The sequence below is a fragment of the Salvelinus namaycush genome, unplaced genomic scaffold, assembly GCF_016432855.1.
Source record: "Salvelinus namaycush isolate Seneca unplaced genomic scaffold, SaNama_1.0 Scaffold76, whole genome shotgun sequence".
NCBI classification, from domain to species: domain Eukaryota; kingdom Metazoa; phylum Chordata; class Actinopteri; order Salmoniformes; family Salmonidae; genus Salvelinus; species Salvelinus namaycush.
In genome coordinates, this window is record NW_024061486.1 from 306,763 (window position 1) to 327,931 (window position 21,169).

The window sequence follows — 21,169 nt, forward strand, 5'->3', positions numbered from 1 at the left end:
CATTTGTCCCCTTTCAAGCAGAGTGGTTAATCGAAAAAGAGAGCTGTAAAGATTTTTCAAATCCATTGAGGAACTTTAGTCATTCTCCATGGATGTAATAGACTTTCTATGCATGTTGTTTGGAGGTTTAGTAAACAATACTTTGAGAAGCTTCACGTCTCATTAGCGGTAGTGCGTTAGGCCAATCAGAAATACGATCAGATCCCTAAATGGGCACATTAATATGCCTATATTTGCACGCAGACCAGGTAGCCGACAGGCCTACTTAGTTTGTTGCCCTTTATCTCCCCAATTTCGTGGTATCCAATTGGTAGTTAGTCTTGTCCGAACGGGAGTTGCAGCGATGGGACTCGGGAGAGACGAAGGTCGAGACCCATGCATCCTCCATGCTCACTTAACCCAGAAGCCAACCACGCCAATGTGTCGGAGGAAACACCGTACCCCTGGCAACCATGTCAGCGTGCACTGCGCCCGGCCCGCCACAGGAGTGGCTAGTGCGTGATGGGACAATGACACGCCCTGCCGGCCAAACCCTCCCCGAACGACGCTGGGCCAAATGTTTCTCCCGGTCGCGGCCGGATGCGACAGAGCCTGGACTCGAACCAGGATCTCTAGTGGCACAGCGCCACAGTGCTCAGGTCCACTGCACCACTCGGGAGGCCCGATAGGCCTACTTCTATGTGTAATCAGGTGCACATCCTTACTCAACATTGACAGGAGCACTCCAAATAAAATTACCAAATGTACAAAAAAAATATATATATATATATATTTTAAATGTTACGAAATAATCCAAAACTGGTTTCTCTCAAGTGTAGCATAGGGTCTGCACTTTGCAAACGACGTGTCCACTACGACAAAGAGAACGGTAAAAGAGTGAAATAATATGCGTTAACAGAAATGACCGTATCCAAACCAACATGGATGATGGGAATAAACGGTAAATGTACTACTGGTGATATGTAATGGAGAATTGATAGACTAACAATCAAACAATACACACAATGAAGTTACGAAACAATGAATGTGCACAAATTGGTAGGAGTGCGCGTTCTAGAGAGACGTGCATCTTACCCACACACCCCTTCTTGGACTGTTCCGTTCCCATGGCATCAGCAACAGATTAGTATCAGCTTCCGCAATGGGCGCGAATAAGACCGGTGTCTCGTGTGCCATAACAAAAATATATATATATATATATATAAAATGTAATTTCTCTCTCTGAAGATCAACAATATATGGACCAGTTGACTAATTGGAGTCAGCCATTGTCTCTCCATCTTTACTCCTGTAGTTCCTTCCTATTGGAGGCTGTTTTGAGGAGATGTATCCTTTATTATACTCTGGTCCCTCTGTCTCCACCACACCGCAATGGTCTAACCCACCAGACAAGGCCAGCTCACTAAATAAAAGAACTACAATGTGTCTCACACAACAAGCCACAGGCAGCAGCGAGAGGAGAGACCAACTGAGACCCGAGGGGTGAAAGAGAGGTCGGTCTGAGGCACTGCATCACAGTTCTACAGGCGTCACTACAGACCCTGGTTTGACTCCAGGTTGTATCACAGCGGTCTAAGGCACTGCATCACAGTTCTACAGGCGTCACTACAGACCCTGGTTTGACTCCAGGTTGTATCACAGCGCTAGAGGCGTCACTACAGATCCAGGTTCGATCCCAGGCTGTGTCACAGCCGGCCGCGACACCCACGAGGCAGCGCAAAATTTGCCCAGCATCGTCCGGGTTAGGTTTGGCCGGCCGGGATGACCTTGTCCCATCACGCTCTAGCGACTCCTTGTGGTCAGCCCGGCGCAGTGCACGCTGACACGGTCGCCAGGTGCACGGTGTTTCCTCCGACACATTGGTGCGGGTGGCTTCCGGGTTAAGTGGGCGTTGTGTCAAGAAGCAGCGCGGCTCGGTTGGGTCGTGTTTCGGAGGACGCACGGCTCTCGACCTTTGTCTCTCCCGAGTCCATACGGGAGTTGCAGCGATGGGACAAGACAAAACCCCAATTGGATACCACGAAATCGGGGAGAAAAGGGGTTAAAAATAAATAGAGAAATTTAAAAACATTTGAAAACACAAACCCTAAAACATGCATAGCATAGCCCACCCCGCCTCCTTTCCCCCCATCCTACCTCCAACCCAAAATTATATCTGCCTCCTTCTCCCCATTTAAACAGCTGGTATGCCACAGTTGGGTATAAAATGCCTTCTATATGCATGGCATGCATGGTGAAGAGAGAGGCGAAGAGAAGAGAGGGGTAGGGAGGGGAGGACTAAGGCCCAGTCAATGGCAGCATTATCAGTCTGTCCACGCTCACCAGAACAGCGTGACATAGTCCAGCTCTACCACCAGCGGAGCTGCTGTATTCCTGTCCAATGACTGTGTGCACTTCAAATGGCACCCTATTCCAGAGCCCAGGGCCTGGTCAAAAGTAGCCTACTATAAAAAAAATAAAAAAAGTGAATAGGGTGCCATTTGGGACACAGATAGAATAGCAGAGGCAGGCTGAGGCTGACATTCCCAGGCACTGACAAGACTGCTGGCACGACTTCGTCTACCGAGCAGACACCTCCTAGAGCACAACGGTTCGCCCATCACCCCCTGAACTATACCAGTAACACACAGAGAGAGTGTCGGAGTTTGTTTGTCACAGACATTAGCTGTAGAACTCACACAGTGAGAGCGATATCCCTGACTAAGTGTACCAGTAACCTCGGGCTGTACCCAGCTAAAAAAATACGAAATCTTGGTCAAAAAGGAGTAGTCTGGTTTTTTCAACCAATGGATTGGTCAAAATGTTTTTAAAAAGTGTATTTTTCCCATATATAGACACACCCTGTGATTTTATTGAAACAACTATAATGCACTGAGCTTGTCTGGTGCTTTAAGCACACTGTTTGATGAAATACCAGAGATAGAACTGAAGAGGGCGCTAGAACGTTTGTTCTTTCAATACCATTCATCTCCAACCCATCTGTCTGCAACGAACTTTAACCATCTTATCAACCATCTACTGGATCCGGCCTGAAGCTCATGCTGGTAAACTGGTTAATATAAACTATTCTGGGACCTCTTTCCTGTGCCAGTGAGCGCCACGCAAAGGATAAGTAAACCAGGTATGTTATGTTCCAGCAGCAGAGAGAGACTAGGCTATAGTTTTTATTTCACCTTTATTTAACCAGGTAGGCTAGTTGAGAACAAGTTCTCATTTACAACTGCGACCTGGCCAAGATAAAGCAAAGCGACAAACAAAACAGAGTTACACATGGGATAAACAAACGTACAGTCAATAACACCCTAGAAAAATCTATATAGTGTGTGCAAATGTAGTAAGATTAGTGAGTTTACTCAATAAATAGGCCATAGTGGCGAAATAATTACAATTTAGCAATTAAACACTGGAGTGATAGATGTGCAGAAGATGAATGTGCAAGTAGATACTGGGGTGCAAAGGAGCAAAAAATATATGGGGATGAGGTAGTTGGGTGGGCTATTTACAGATGGGCTGTGTAGCTAGTTCCAGCAGCAGAAAAAGACTAGCTATAGCAGGCGGTAGTAAGTAGTGGGAGGAGTCAGGATTGGAAGAGAGCAAATAAGGAACTAGCTACAGTCCGCAGGGTGGAGCAGAGGGACTTGCTATAGACATAACGTGGGGGAGTGGTAGTGGGAGGGGGAAATCAGGATTGGAAGGGAAGCGCTTTAGAGCTGTTGTCACAAGACAAATTCTGATTTCATTTGATGGCAGCTTTCTGAAACTGTCGTCGCGACAGGCATGGCATGACATTTGAAACTGTCGTCGCGACAGGCATGACATTTGAAACTGTCGTCGCGACAGGCATGACATGACATTTGAAACTGTCGTCGCGACAGGCATGACATTACATTTGAAACAGAATTTGCATCGGTAAGATCCCACGAGGCACGTGGAGAATACAGCCATTTAAATACATAAGAGATCAATGACATCTTTACAATCCTTTCCTCCCTCCCTCGCATGCAGGAGTTCTGCTATGCTCTCCCTTGTCATTTCATTGGCAACAGTCAGTCTGGGCGAACCAGGAAATTGAAGCATCCCGGATAGAGGAACAAAGCTGAAAAGAGACGCTACAAGCTGTGCACTAACAGCCGTGACGATCCCCTGTTTATCCCTGCAGTAAGCCCACGACATACCTAGGATTAGCAACCAAACCCCGCCCAGCACACTAATGATTCATCCGGGAATGCTGTGCAAATCCACTGTGGCCCCACAAAGATGTGCAAATGTATGGAGCTGCTATCCTGCATATATATACACAGTGCATTCAGAAAATATTCAGACCCTTTGACTTTTCCCGCATTGTTACAGCCCTGTCCTAAAATGTATTTAAAATTATTTCTCAAATCTGCACACAATAGATCAGAATGACAAAGTGAAAACCCGTTTTTAGAAATGTATATTACAAATAAAAACCAGACATATCTTATTTACATAAGTAGTCAGACCCTTTGCTATGAGACTTGAAATTGAGCTCAGGTGCATCCTGTTTCCATTGATCATCCTTGAGATGTTTCTACAACTTGATTGGAGTCCACCTGTTGTAAATTCAATTGATTGGACATGATTTGGAAAGGCACATACCTGTCTATATAAGGTCCCACAGTTGACAGTGCAGGTCAGAGCAAAAACAAAGTCATGAGGTTGAAGGAATTGTCCGTAGAGCTCCGAGACAGGATTGTGTCGAGGCACAGATCTGGGGAAGGGTACCTAAACATTTCTGCAGCATTTAAAGTTCCCCAAGAACACAGTGGCCTCCATCATTCTTAAATGGAAGAAGTTTGGAACCACCAAGACTCTTCCCAGAGCAGGCTACCTGGCCAAACTGAGCAATCTGGGGAGAAGGGCCTTGGTTAGGGAGGTGACCAGGAACCCGGTGGTCACTGACCAGTTCTCTGTGGAGATGGGAGAACCTTCCAGTAAGACAATGATCTCTAAAGCACTCCACCAAATCAGGTCTTTATGGTAGTGGCCAGACAGAAGCCGCTCCTCAGTTGGAGTTTGTCAAAAGGCACCTAAAGACTCTCAGAACATTAGAAACAAGTTTATCTGGTCTGATGAAACCAAGATTGAAATCTTTGGCCTGAATGCCAAGTGTCACGTCTGGAGGAAACCTGGCACCATCCCTACTGTGAAGCATGTCGGTGGCAGAATCACACAGTGGGGATGTTTTTCATTGGCAGGGACTGGGAGACTTGTCGAGATCAAGAAAAAGCTGCACGGAGCAAAGTACAGAGAGATCCTTGATGAAAACCTGCTCCAGAGCACTCAGGACCTCAGACTGGGGCGAAGGTTCACCTTCCAACAGGACAACGACACTAAGCACACAGCCAAGACAACGCAGGAGTGGCTCTGAATGTCCATGAGTGGCCCAGCCAGAGCCCAGACTTGAACCTGATCGAACATCTCTGGAGAGACCTGAAAATAGCTGTGCAGCGACGCACCCCATCCAATCTGACAGAGCTTGAGAGGATCTGCAGAGAAGAATGGGAGGAACTCCCCAAATACAGGTGTGCCAAACTTGTAGCGTCATACCCAAGAAGACTCGAGGCTGTAATCGCTGCCAAAGGTGGTTCAACAGTACTGAGTAAAGGATCGGAATTATTTTTAAGGATGTAACGTAACAAAATGTGGAAAAAGTCAAGGGGTCTTAATAATTTCCGAATGGGAGCGAAAAGCTACGTGAAGGGGGGGGGGGGGTGAACAGCAGCTACGTTACAAAAACCAATGTGTAGGTCACCTAGTACTGATTTAACGGGTGAAAACTCCGTATTCGTCTCCACTTCAAATCATGTGCTTGTTGTGTTCCCCGTCTTCTCCCATCATGTAACTCTCAGTAGGAAGCCTCCAGATAGATACAGCGCATTCGGAAATTCAGACTCCTTGACTTTTCCCACATTCTGTTACATCCCTTATTCTAAAATATCACATTTACATAAGTAACGCTTGCTGTCAAGGGTTGGAAATACACTTTTTGGTCCACCAGCCACTGACAGGTAGATTTCTAAATATATATATAATAATAATCTACCGGCCCTCACTTTTTTTTTTTTTTACAAAACATTATATTGTTTTTGCTATAATTACAAGAAGAAACAGATGAGCATGCTATCTGTATTACTAGTAAGAAGGAATCGGGTATCAAGTACAATTAGGTGAGACTTCTCACCTGCCCCTTTACGGGACGGGCCGTTACAGTTGCAGCAAACGCAAACATTGAAAAACAACCTAGCGTGTGAACAATATAACGGTCCAGGAAACACCGGGACAAAGACACACCATAGCAGCCTTCGTCAATTCCACCAACATCTACATGTGGCCTTTGGATTATTATTGTTTTTAACAGTTCCCAAATACTGTTTTACCACCTGCCAACGTGGCTGGTGAAATTTACATTCTTACCCGCCAATGACAACATCTGCCCACATTTGGCAGGTCTTAATTTCCAACCCTGCTTGCCGTGTGTTAGCAGAGAAAACCGTCTAGGAATGTGGTCAATAACCTTTTCTGAGTGAGGATCAGAGGCAAAAATGCAAAACCGAGATCTACCGTTGAGAATGTTTCTTTTTTTTTTTTTACAGGCCTTAAACATAAGCAACATGAACCAATTAAAAACAGTTCTGTAGCAATGAGGTTAGTGCAGTCGGCTATAGACCCGATACATCACCGCTACATATTGACTATGCTTGAATTACCCTGCAGATGACGTTCAGCACACGTTCAAATTCTGTTAACACGTTGTGAATATGATCACACTAGTAATAGATCATTTGTTGTATTACTTGAAGACACAACTTAGTGAGCATAATGAGCTATATTTTACTGGACTGATGGCCTGTATCTGAGGGTCAGTCGGAGGGAGGGAGGGAGGGAGGAGCGGTGAGGCTGTCTCTCGTCTGAGGGTCAGTGGGAGGGAGGGAGGGAGGAGCGGTGAGGCTGTCTCTCACCTGATGGTCAGTGGGAGGGAGGGAGGGAGCAGCGGTGAGGCTGTCTCTCACCTGATGGTCAGTGGGAGGGAGGGAGGGAGCAGCGGTGAGGCTGTCTCTCACCTGATGGTCAGTGGGAGGGAGGGAGGGAGGAGCGGTGAGGCTGTCTCTCACCTGATGGTCAGTGGGAGGGAGGGAGGGAGGAGCGGTGAGGCTGTCTCTCACCTGATGGTCAGTGGGAGGGAGGGAGGGAGGAGCGGTGAGGCTGTCTCTCACCTGATGGTCAGTGGGAGGGAGGGAGGGAGGAGCGGTGAGGCTGTCTCTCACCTGATGGTCAGTGGGAGGGAGGGAGGGAGGAGCGGTGAGGCTGTCTCTCACCTGATGGTCAGTGGGAGGGAGGGAGGGAGGAGCGGTGAGGCTGTCTCTCACCTGATGGTCAGTGGGAGGGAGGGAGGGAGGGAGGGAGGGAGGGGCGGTGAGGCTGTCTCTCACCTGATGGTCAGTGGGAGGGAGGGAGGGAGCAGCGGTGAGGCTGTCTCTCACCTGACTCACCGTCCATCCCCTCTACCGCCCATCGGCTGAGAAAAGGGGGCAGTCTTCCAGCTGATGGCAAAACGGACGTACCACTGCGTTATTTCTGCCTCATGCACCAATTCATGATGTCACTATGACCAGAGACAGTGAAATAGTCCTCTAAGTTTATGGGAACACTTTGCTATAGTCATTCTATGCAGCGCTGGTTGTAGCATGAGTGTGATAGGGAGATTTTATTTTATAAACCACAAAACCAGTGTTCAAGTACTGAATAACTTAAAATTTACTCATTAAAACTGCAGCTCTACACTGAATTCATCGAGTCTAGTTTTGAAATCTCACAGGATCAACTTTGCTGTGCGTTCCAGGCTTGTTAATACAGTCTACAGGCTCCAGAAAACTGTGGTGATATTTCTACCTTCAGACACATGAAACGGTTCAACGTGAGAACACTGCCTTACCGGCGTCAGTGCAGCTGAATCAAATGCACCTACTGCCAACAGAGAGGAGGGGGGGGAATACATTTGAAACGCAAGAAGTCTTTTTTATTTTACAGAAATGTTTGGTGATCGACTAGGAATGCCTTGAAGATCAGTTGGTGACCACTGGTCTTTGGGGGGGGGGGGGGGGGGGGGGAAGAGAAATCAAATACATTGCAGTTGCACAAGGACGAAGTCCCTACACTTGAGAAAAACAAGCGTTGTGTGTATTGTAGGTACATTTTTATAGTTGCTGGCTTGCTGCCATATGGTAGTTCCTGAGAACTACTTGAAGGCCCTAAAATGTACTTTTTGGTCCACCAGTCAGCGTGGCACGTAGATTTAAAAAAAAAAAAAAAAAAAAAAACAGGCAAGTCAGTTAAGAACAAGTTCTTATTTACAATGACGGCCTATCCCGGGTCAAACCAGGACGCCGCTGGGCCAATTGTGCGCCGCCCTATGGGATTCCCAATCAAGGCCGGATGTGATACCGCCTGGAATCGAACCAGGGACTGTAGTGACGCATCTTGCACTGAGATGCAGTGTCTTAGACCGCTGCGCCACTCAGGAGCCAATCTACCAGTCAAAACATGTTTTTGTTGCCAAAACTACACCAAAACAAAAAACAGATGTGCATGTTTTGTAATGTTACTAAAACAAAACATGTAATACTAGTGAGAAGTAACGTGGCATATTGCTTCATTACATTTTTTTGTGACCCGAGTCTTTTGACCAAAATATCCCAGATAAGACATTTTTCACCTGCCCCTTTAAGGGCGGAAGGTTACCGAGGTAACGTGACCAGAGTCATGTTTGTGCCTGTGAGATTGAGTCTGACGAGTAGCCGCGTGTTCTTCTCTTCCCTAACAGTTGAAATATAAAAACATTGTTTAACAATCTAGCTTGTGAACAAAACAAAATGTAACTAGCCAAGAAACACAAGGACAGTCTCACTTCACTTGACTTTCGTTTCGAGTAAATTAAACAAACTTATGCCGGTGCGCAGCGCTTCTAAAAATGAATATTTCACCTCAGCTTCTCACGTGCGCACAGCCAGGCAGTGTTGAGGCACCAGGTGGGCTAGGCTATAGGATTCCTAGATCTTTGACTTTGTGCGATTTAATTTACCTGCTATGGAGAAAAAAAAAAAAAAAAAAAAAAAAGCAGAAATATTTTGAAAACAGCTACTGCTGCACTTATGTTACTATAAAATGTGATCATAGACTTTTCAATTCACAAAATGTGAATGAAACGCTCGTACGGTGGAGCCCTGACCACCCACCAACGTGGCTGTTTGAAATAAACACCTTACCCATCAATGCCAAAATCTACCCCCTTTTTGCTGCCTCCTGCACAGTTTAACCACCGTCTGCAATGATGATGATGATGATGAAGAGAAAAAATACATTCAATCACTAATTAGACTAATTAGACAGCGTGTCTGTGTCTTGTGTTCCATCTCTGGGCAGACAAACGTTCTAGTCAGGTCGAACTCATATCCGGACCGGTGGAGAAACAGTCTTGACAAATGGGCAAGTTTGTTTAGCGTCGCCCGGTTCCATACTTATGCCATACAGTGCTTTGCAAAAGTATTCATCTCCCTTGGTGTTTTTCCTATTCTGTTGCATTACAACCTGTAATTAAAACTGGTTTTAATTTTAATTTCATGTAATGGACATACACAAAATCAAAATTGGTTAAGTGAAAAGAAAAAAATGACTGCTTTCAAAAAAAATATTTCAAAAAATAAAATGGGAAAGAGGTGTGTGTATGTATTCACCCCCTTTGCTATGAAACCCCTAAATAAGATCTGGTGCAACCAATTACCTTCAGAAGTCACATAATTAGTCCACCTGTATGCATACACACGCAGGGAAATTCTTGAGGGAAACCTGTTTCAGTCTTCCAGAGTTGAGACTGGGACGGAGGTTCACCTTCCAGCAGGACAATGACCCTAAGCATACTGCTAAAGCAACACTCGAGTGGTTTAAGGGGAAACATTTAAAAGTCTTGGAATGGCCTAGTCAAAGCCCAGACCTCAATCCAATTGAGAATCTGTGGTATGACTTAAAGATTGCTGTACACCAGCGGAACCCATCCAACTTGAAGGAGCTGGAGCAGTTTTACCTTGAAGAATGGGCAAAAATCCCAGTGGCTAGATGTGCCAAGCTTATAGAAACATACCCCAAGAGACTTGCAGCTGTAATTGCTGCAAAAGATGGCTCTGCAATGTATTGACTTGGGGGGGGGGTGAATAGTGATGCACGCTCAAGTTGTGTGTCTTGTTTCACAATAAAAAATATTTAGCATCTTCAAAGTGGTAGGCATATTGGGTAAATCAAATGATACGAAAATCTACTTTAATTCCAGGTTGTAAGGCAAAATGCCAAGGGGGGTGAATACTTTTGCAAGCCACTGTATATGCTGATATCGTGGCGTGAGTAAATAGCTGGAAGTAACTCAGCAGCTAATACAGGCAACAGAGTGGAGCCCTCAGCACAGCAGCTAATACAGGCAACAGAGTGGAGCCCTCATCACAGCAGCTAATACAGGCAACAGAGTGGAGCCCTCAGCACAGCAGCTAATACAGGCAACAGAGTGGAGCCCTCAGCACAGCAGCTAATACAGGCAACAGAGTGGAGCCCTCATCACAGCAGCTAATACAGGCAACAGAGTGGAGCCCTCATCACAGCAGCTAATACAGGCAACAGAGTGGAGCCCTCAGCACAGCAGCTAATACAGGCAACAGAGTGGAGCCCTCAGCACAGCAGCTAATACAGGCAACAGAGTGGAGCACTCAGCACAGCAGCTAATACAGGCAACAGAGTGGAAAATCAGTAACTTTAAAAACAAAACTGCACATGTGCAGAAAATCAATATTTTCAGCCTGGGCAAATTGGGATACAGATACTCTGTATGTAAATAGGAAGAAAAGGGGGATGAGAGAGAAGATAGTGGGTGAGATCCCTCTCCTCCCTACAAAACATTGTCTCATTCAATAGGCATCAATATCAACAGGTTTTTAAAACATTCATGGCAAAACAAGCGATTGAGAAATGAGGAGCTGAGCATCTTGACAGGGTTAAACCTCTCCATTAACCTGACTCCTCGCCTCCCTCCACCAGGAGGGACAGAGAGGGAAATCACTCTGTTAAATCTCATTACTCCTAGTAGCTGCAGAGTTAAAAGATTGGGGTGATGATGCATAAGACTGCGAAGCCTCTACACAGCCCTCTAGACTGAGCTAACACAACAGGAATTTTTCTGCCTTTGAAATGCTTGGGCGACCTTTAAAACTACAAAAACAATAGTCAGCTCCAGAAGGTAGAATAGCAGATTTTATCTTTGTAGTCTGCAACATTTTCTCTCAGCTGCATGGCAAAATGTGAATAATTTCAGGAAATTAGCTTTAAAACTGCAAAAATGTATCTTGGCTCCATAGAAAAGTGTAAAATTGCAGCAAATTGTTGCATTTTTAAGCCAATCTCTGCACACGTTGGGGGGCCTCAAATTCTTGAAATGTCAGCCGTAACGACTCAAACCCTGCCACGCCCACCCACTTAACCCCCTTTTTGATCCAGAGAAACCCTGGCGCGCAGACACACACACTTTCCCCTCAATACGGGCAAGAGATTGAAAGACTGCAGGGCAGAGTAGAATGGAAGATATGAAAGAGCAGAGAGCAACGGTTCAATGCCAGGAAGCAGTTTGAATGAATTCAGAGGGGAGAATCCGACAGCCCCCAACTGAATAAATATGTTCTCTTGAACTCAAGAGGCAGAAATACAAGGCCAAATTACATATCTAGTAGCTCAACAGTACCTCTAGTAGCTCAACAAGGCCAATAGTAGCTCAACAGTACCTTGCTTTCGGACATCCTCCACAGCAGCAGTGAGCTCGTCCTTGAGAAACTGGCTCTCCTTGGCGATCTTCTCTCCTTTATCCAGGAAGTTCAACGTCGCGGTTTCCACCGAGGCAGCCAATACATGGGCCTTCTTAGAGCGACCCTTCTTCTTATTGGACGGACCCTTGTTGCTGGAGTTCACCAGGGTCGTGACCTTTAGGAGCAGGACGAGAGAGAGGGGAGAGGTCAAATGCACCAACGTCAGACTGACTCTGCAGTAAAAGATGTCAAACCTTCAGCCATATCTTGCCTCGTCTTTGATTCCATACTAAAACAGCAGAAGTAGCTAGTGCCATTCAAGCCGTTAGGGCTAGAAACCAAGGAACTAATCAAAACAAATCAAATGCATGACCACCAGTTCTAAAAAAATAAATAAATGCTTCCAGGAGGCCTATAGCATTGACAACGTAATTTATCAAATTTAACTAAATGTACATTCAGAAAATATTCAGAACACTTAACTTATTCCACATTTTGTTACAGTCTTATTCTAAAATGGATTCAATTGTTGTTCTTTTCATCAATCTACACACAAATATCTCGTAACGACAAAGCAAAAACTTTATTTTAGAAATGTATTGAACAAAAACAGAAATATCACATTTACATAAGTATTCAGACTCTTTACTCAGTACGTTGTTGAAGCACCTTTGGCAGCGATTACAGCCAAGTCTTCTTGGGTACGACGCTACAAACTTGGCACACCTGTATTTGGGGAGTTTCTCCCATTCTTCTCTGCAGATCCTCTCAAGCTCTGTCAGGTTGGATGGGGAGTGTCGCTGCATAGCTATTTTCAGGTCTCTAGAGATGTTCGATCAGGTTCAAGTCCGGGCTATGGCTGGGCAACTCAAGGACATTCAGAGCCACTTGTGTGTTGTCTTGGCTGTGTGATTGGTGTCGTTGTCCTGTTGGAAGGTGAACCTTCGCCCCAGTCTGAGGTCCTGAGTGCTCTGGAGCAGGTTTTCATCAAGGATCTCTCTGTACTTTGCTCCGTGCAGCTTTTTCTTGATCTCGACTAGTCTCCCAGTCCCTGCCAATGAAAAACATCCCCACAGCATGATGCTGCCAACACCATGCTTCACCGTAGGGATGGTATTGGCCAGCTGATGAGCGGTGTCTGGTTTCCTCCAATCGGCCTGCCATGTTCCTTTTACTGAGGAGTGGCTTCCGTCTGGCCACTCTACCATAAAGGCCTGATTGGTGGAGTACTGCAGAGATGGTTAACCTTCTGGAAGGTTCTCCCATCTCCACAGAGGAACTCAGGTTCTTGGTCACTTCCCTGACCAAGACCCTTCTCCCCCGATGGCTCAATTTGGCAAGGCGGGCCAGTTCTAGGAAGACTCATGGTGGTTCCAAACTTCTTCCATTTAAGAATGACGGAGGCCAATATGTTCTTGGGGACCTTCAATGCTGCAGACATTTTTTGGTACCCTTCCCCAGATCTGTGCCTCGACACAATCCTGTCTTGGAGTTCTACAGACAATTCCTTTGACCTCATGGCTCGGTTTTAGCTCTGACATGCACTGTCAACTGTGGGACCTTATTTACAGTTGTGTGCCTTTCCAAATCATGTCCAATCAATTGAATGTACCACAGGTGAACTCCAATCAAGTTGTAGAAACATCTCAAGGATGATCAATGGAAGCAGGATGCACCAGAGCTGATTTTCACGTCTCATGGCAAATGGTCTGAATAATTACAGTACCAGTCAAAGGTCGGGACATTCACACGCATTCAAGGTGTCCTTTATTTTTACTATTTTCTACATTGCAGAAAAAAAGTGATGACATCAAAACTATGGAATAACACATGGGAAAGTGGGATACCTAGTCAGTTGTACAACAAAGCATTCAACTGAAATGTGTTTAACCAAACCACTCTGAATCAGAGGTGCGGGGGGGGGGGGGGGGGGGGAATGCCTTAATTGACATCCATGTCATCGGCGCCTGAGGAACAGTGGGTTAACTGCCTTGCTAAAGATGCAAAACGGCAAATTTGTACCTTGTCAGCTCAGTGATTCGATCCAGCAACCTTTCGGCTACTGGCCCAACGCTCTAACTACTAGGCTACCTGCCGAATCATGTAGTAACCAAAGAAAGTGTTAAACAAAACATAATTTAGATTTTGTAGCCAACCTTTGCCTCGATGACAGCTTTGCACACTTGGCATTCTCTCAAGCAAGTCACCTGGAATGCATTTCAATTAACAGGTGTGCCTTCACTTAATTTGTGGAATTTCTTTCCTTCTTAAAAGTGTTAGAGCCAATCAGTTGTGTTGTGACAAGGTATGGCTGGTATATAGAAGATAGCCCTATTTGATAAAAGACCAAGTCCATATTACGGCAAGATCAGCTCAAATAAGCAAAGAGAAACGGCAGTCCATTATTAAAGGCATTTAGGTCAGTCAATGCGGAACATTTCAAGAACTTTGAACGTCACAGGAAAGGAAGACCCAGCGTTACCTCTGCTGCAGATGATAAATTCATTAGAGTTACCAGCCTCAGATTGCAGCCCAAATAAATGCTTTACAGAGTTCAAGTAATACACATGTCAACATCAAGTGTTCAGAGGAAACTGTGAAATCAGGCCTTCATGGTCAAATTGCTGCAAAGAAACCACCACTAAAGGACACCAATAAGGAGAAGGGTAATTGCTTGGGCCAGGAAACACGAGCAATGGACATTAGACCGGTGGAACTCTATCCTTTGGTCTGATGAGTCCAAATTTGAGATTTGGGGGTGCTTTGCTGGTGATACTGTTAGTGATTTATTTAGAATTCAAGGCACACTTAAGCAGCATGGCTACCACAACATTTTGCAGCGATACGACATTGCATCTGGTTTGCACTTAGTGGGACTATCATGTGTTTTTCAACAGGACAATGACCCAACACACCTCCAGGCTGTGTAAGAGCTATTTGACCAAGAAGGAGAGTGATGGAGTGCTGCATCAGATGACCAGGTCTCCACAATCACCCGACCTCAATCCAACTGAGATGGGTGGGTGGCTACTTTGAAGAATCTCAAATAGAAAATATATTTTGATTGGTTTAACACTTTTTTGGTTACTACATGATTCCATATGTAACTTTATAGTTTTGATGTCTTCACTATTTTTCTACAATGTAGAAAATAGTAACAATTAAGAAGTAGGTGTCTAAACTTGACTGGTATTGTGTTTTTTTTACTTATTATAAATGTGCAAAGAATTTGGAAAAACCTGTTTTCACTTTGTCATTGTGGGGTATTGTGTGTAGATTGATGAGGGAAAGTGTTTTTAATCCATTTTAGAATAAGGCTGTAACAAAATGTGGAAAAAAGCCAAGGGATGAGTTTGGATCCATGATGGATTGTTAAAATATATGTATTCTGACCTGTGTGACCAAGGGCTCCAGCAGCCTCTCCACAGCCAGGGTACGGATCTCCAGGCTCTTTGGATCCCATTTGAAGTTTATGTTGGCCGTGTTTATGGCTGTCATGTTCACTCCGTATCTGAGAAGGAGAAGAGAGAGAGATGGTGAGATTATGACAAAATGGATGCCTGGGGCTTGGCTGGGTCATTCATCAGATGGGGGGGGGGGGGGGTTAAGCCACACACCATGACAACAACAAAGCACACTTTCACCCTGGAGGTACACTACATTTCAACTGACCTCTGACCCGTGTGCAGCATAGAACAGTATTGGGCCATCTAGCCTAGATAAGGGCTACCTACCTACACACAATCACCATAAGGCCTTAAACGGCATGGAATAAAAAGAAAAGCTGTGAAACCCATTGAAAAAATGTGTTTATTGAACCAATTCATGCTACACTGATTTGGGAAACCCTGCTGCAACCCTGGCAACAAACAGAAAAGAAAAAAAAATTAAAAAGTCTCGACACCCTATTCCCTATGTAATACACTGCTTTGACCAGGGCACACAGTGTGCCGGGCAAAAGTAGTGTGTATGTGTGTGTGTGCATGTACGTATGGGGAAAAGGATGCCATTGAGAAGAACCCATGGTGTCGTCGTGACAATTGGGACAGACACCATTTTAAATATGGATGCTCCCTCATCAGAGGAGACAGGTCTCACTCCATCATTGTTAGACAGACAGCCATAAGTGGAGCAGAGTAACATATTGGCCCTTATTCGATTTTCCTTTTCATGCAGCGACAGGCCTTGTATCGATTAGCCTTAACGCACTGAGTGGCAGGCAGGGATAATCAGGATGCCCCGAGGGCTGAGCAGGGATGGACCCAGGACCCTGTCTGCCTGCCTGGTCTAAACTGAGGGGGCTGTCTCTCAATACACTGAGGGGGCTGTCTCTCAATACACTGAGGGGGCTGTCTCTCAATACACTGAGGGGGCTGTCTCTCAATACACTGAGGGGGCTGTCTCTCAATACACTGAGGGGGCTGTCTCTCAATACACTGAGGGGGCTGTCTCTCAATACACTGAGGGGGCTGTCTCTCAATACACTGAGGGGGCTGTCTCTCAATACACTGAGGGGGCTGTCTCTCAATACACTGAGGGGGCTGTCTCAAATGTAACCCTATTACCTACATAGTGCACTACTTTCTGACCAGGGCCCCATCTAGTAGGGTGTCCAATCAAACAAAAAAGCATCCTTTGACCAATGGATAAAATAATATGTTAATTAAGCAATAAGGCCAGGGGGGTGCATATGGCCAATATACCACAGCTAAGGACTGTTCTTACACACGACCCAACGAGAAATGACTGGATACAGCCCTTAAGCCGTGGTATATTGGCCATATACCACAAATCCCTGAGGTTCCTTACTGATATTATAAACTGGTTACCAACGTAATTAGAGCAGTAAAAATTTAACATTTTGTCATACCCGTGGTATACGGTCTGATATACCCCGGCTGTCAGCCAATCAGCATTCAGGGCACAAACCACCCAGTTTATAATTGTAAATATAATCATTTAAGAAAACCAAATGGTCCAACCCTCATTTCCCTACCGTTCAAAAGTTATTGGAGGTATTACCCTTGTAGAATGGCTATAGTCGGGGTGACTACATCAATGGAGGCCAGAGGGGGGGGGGAAGCTGTCAAATTTGGAAAATTGAGTCAGCTAGGCTGGATTCTGTGCAAGAATTAAGGCTACTGGTTAACTGACAGGCTCACTCTCCTGTTGAACTTAACCTCTTTCTTCTCCAATCCACAGGACATAAAACACTAGAGGTAAGGATGGACAGGCGTCACGTTTTGAGTTCAGAAATCTACCTTTTCAAAATGCAGATCAATTTTTTTTATTATTTTTTTAACCCATTTCACCAGCGTTTTATATTGAAAGTCAGTTATGTTTTGTTCAATAGTGTGATCAGGTACGTGCAACTATAGTTTTCATTAGTGCAACACATTCAGTAGAAAATGGCTTAATTTTCATCAGATGACAACAGAAGTAATACGCCATCTGGCTAGCAGCCACACAAGTAAATGAGCTTATAAGTGAAAAAGCAAGGTATTTTTTTTTGCAAAAACGATGCATTGCCATTAGGCTACATTTCTAATGTTTATCATAGAAGATGTAACCAGGAACATTTCCTAATGTTTTGCTTTAAGTTTAATCTTGCATTTTTTACCAGAGAAAAAGTTTGCTACACTGTCAGACTGCTGATAGAAATCCCCATTTGTGAATTCTCATCCATGAATTCACATGCGAATGGAGAAGTGCAACTGAAGCACAAAATGAGTCTGATGCCGAGCAGAAATAACAAGGATATTAGATCAGCATTTACAAAACTAAGCAAGATATTTCTACTGGTTTTTTATCTCTGTCTGGGTGAAAAAATGTACGACGACTCCTGATGGATTTCCACTGAGACACGAATATCCATCAGCATTATCATATCTGAGTATACGCTTTTCATACCAATTCCAAAATCTGGTTATTTTCATAGATTTCTTCACAAAAACGTTAATCTCTGACATGTCAACAGAGCACAAAGCCTTTTACATTCAAAGCCTTTTACATTCAAAGCCTTTTACATTCAAAGCCTTTTACATTCAAAGCCTTTTACATTCAAAGCCTTTTACATTTAACTCAGCTCGTGTCATGCTAATTTCACTTTTTGCAACCCGCGTAAACAACTGACACCCACCACAAAATGTAAAATCCTCAATTTGTTATGAGAAACCTGCACCACTATGTGAACGGAGCTGGGTGCTTATTATCGGATGTATTAGGCAACACATTTGTTGGGATATAATGTTAATGATATGTTGGAGAAAGGCACCAATGAACAATTCAGAACATGAATAATCATATTTGTCTAGGTAAAATTTATTTTATAGCATAAGGAAGTGACATTTCAACACCAAAGCACATATTCACTCACTCAGAGTGGATGGACACCCTATATATAAAGAATAAGGTGCTATTTTGGATGTGGGCTGAAACTTATTGGAGAGGGGTGGAGAGGGTAGGCTGGTCAGTTCAATTGGGTTTACCAGGGTGGGGTAGGAGGGAATTCGTATAACAATGGCGGAATTTAGGCCAATGCCAGTCAAGGAAAAACATTTTTATCTAAAACCGAATCTATGCAAGTCAACTAGCTAGCTAGGACTACATAAAGTTAGATAGTGATAAATGGTAGGGTTATGAGAATTAGTTTCTGGTGGGCCTATTTATAGAAATGATTGGATATACAATATGATTGGATAAACTGTCAGATTGAGAGAACATATATTGGGTTGCTGTGAGGTACAGTATCTAGTCGAGGACACGGGGACGACAGCAGTAAAGTGATTGAGCGTTAGCTATTATTCAATATAAAAAAATACGTGGGAAATGATTATTTTTTTTACACTTTTCGGCAGATCAGGTTAGGAGCATCATTCATGCACGGATAACAATGGAAGTGCGGGTGGGGAGGGCGGTGGCCCAATTCCTCCCTCTGGCTGCATTTCAACTGGGACGTTGGGAACGTCAGGAAGTTCACGCTAGTTAACCAACTAAAACATTTTCACTTAACTACCTTACCAACTAATGTTATGTCCTGTCGATTAATTTATAGTTTGGCTTTACATCGGAGCTGGTTTTGCAATATGACAAACACTTGTAGTTGGCGGCGAGTTGGTTGCCTTTGGCTAACTTGGTTAGCTAGCTAACAAGTGGCCACATCGAAATCCCACGCAACTTCAAACAGTTAACGTTACTGCTATGATTGTTGAAATTAGCAACGAATAGTTAATTTACTGACAAACTTTAAAGTTTATAACTAGTTATCTACTACAGTATTTATCACTGTTTGTTATTTAACTAACGTTAGTTACACCTGGCTAACGTTAGGTATTCGCTAGCTAATGTTTGCTAACACAATACTAGCGAGACTCGTACAATTTAGTTTCATATTACGTTGAAAACAATTCAAATTAAATGGTGACAAATAGTAAATGTAACGTACTAAAACAAATAGACAAACAGCTACTTTTGCAACAAAAACAAACGTAATCACAGTGTAAACTTACCGAAAGACAATACACTTGAAAACTTTTCCAGCTCAAAAAAAACGCCTCAAAATGGTGGAATGCAATCGGGAATTCGTCCAGGGATTAAAAAGTTTCCTCTTTCCCAACCAACGTCACTCCCTCGAGAGTTATAGCTTCGATACTTTTATGGATGTTTGCTAAACTATTGAAAGTCACAGCATACGAGTGGCGATAAATGTTGGAATACAAAAGGATTCCGCAACTTCGATAAACGTTTCGGTCAGAACGGTTGGCTGTTCCCGGCAGGGTGGATCAACAATAGGGGGAGGCGGGGGGTCAGCGTGCTATTTCCTGAAGTCACGGAAGGACAGACGAGGCTCTGACAGGACAAATACATTATCAGGTGTTTAGGGCGTGGTGCTGAAATGACAACGCTTGACTTTATAAGGACCTAATGACGAATTTCTAATGAAACCTAATGGAAGCAATTTCTTATATATTCTAGCTAATCAGTTTACCTGGAGTAGGTATCCAATTTCCAGGTTTAAAGATTGCAAAATTATTTAATTAAACTTGTTGTAATTCATGATGTTTTTATAGCCTATTTAGCCAAACCAGTAGCCTTTGAAACATTTGTTAGGCTTAGTAGGCTATTAATACATGAATACAACCATTCCAATGAAATTAGGCCAGGGGTTCATAAACTTTTTCAGCTCAAGACCCAAATGAGTAATTGAAAATCCTTCGTGACCCAAATCGTCCTCCAACAACCCAACCTCAAATCTAGGATCAGTATTGCCTTTTAGATCATAATGAATGGACAGGGAGGACCTGATCCTAGATCAGCACACCTACTTTGGGACACTTAAGGGATTTTTATTTACATAAAAATATACTATTGGTTCCACTTTGCGTCTTTATGAACATCTCACAACCCCCTGACCAATTAAATGTATTCGAAATAGCTTGTCATCAAAACATGTAGGTGGCTCTCAAAGTTGTCAGTCAAACCCTGTATCTCCACCACAGCTGTTGAAGTGAAGCACACGTCTTCACTCCTGAGGATTTGTTTGTTAGTGGGTTCTTAGCCAGATGCGATCAGAGGTAAATTGCACTTTAATATTATGTATTTCTGGAGTAAGGTAAGTATTTCTCAGATATAATTCTGCTGTTGACATCGTGTTTTGAGGGTTTCGGCTGGTTAGCTTTGGCTAACCCAGAATCTGACAGACAATGTTTAATCTCCTGTTTTTAGCTCCCCATCCCCCTCATCACTTTTTCCTTTTTTTCCCCCTCATCACTTTTTCCTTTTTTTTCCCCTCATCACTTTTTCCTTACTCATCACTTCTGGTCGTCACTTCCTGATGAACGCGGAAAGAGTTAGAGCTCTGTTTGTTGTTTTTTAAAAGTTTGGTTGCTAGTTAGCTACCTTTTTGAGTTTGGATCCCGCGATGCGGTTGGCATTGCTGGGACCGCTAGTATCTGTCCAGTGATCCTGCCGACCAAGGCTGTGTCTGAGGATCTGTTTGGCGTAGCAGCTATCCTATCCGGTGGGAGTACCGTTGAGGACAGTGGTGTCTCTCTATCATAGTTAAAGGATCTTGTCAACAAACACAAAGAGTTCTACAAGCAGTTGTTACAACAACAATAAAATAGCTACAAGTGTTTTGTCCAAATACTGGTGGAGTCAACTAATAACAGTATGGAGAGGTCCAGGACCTGAAGAACAGTTTGCAGTTCACCCAGGGTCAGCTCGACGAGTTTAAACAGGAGAACGGCAAGATGACAACAATCTGGAAGTCATTGAGAGAGGACATCAGTTCTGTGTGTGAATCCATG

General features: G+C 44.1%; 1 pseudogene; it reads right to left on the bottom strand.

Moving 5' to 3' along the window:
* LOC120042726 overlaps positions 1-19,655 on the bottom strand; it is a 278,307-nt pseudogene extending 258,652 nt beyond the window's left edge.
* Between the last annotated feature and the right edge of the window lie 1,514 nt (positions 19,656-21,169).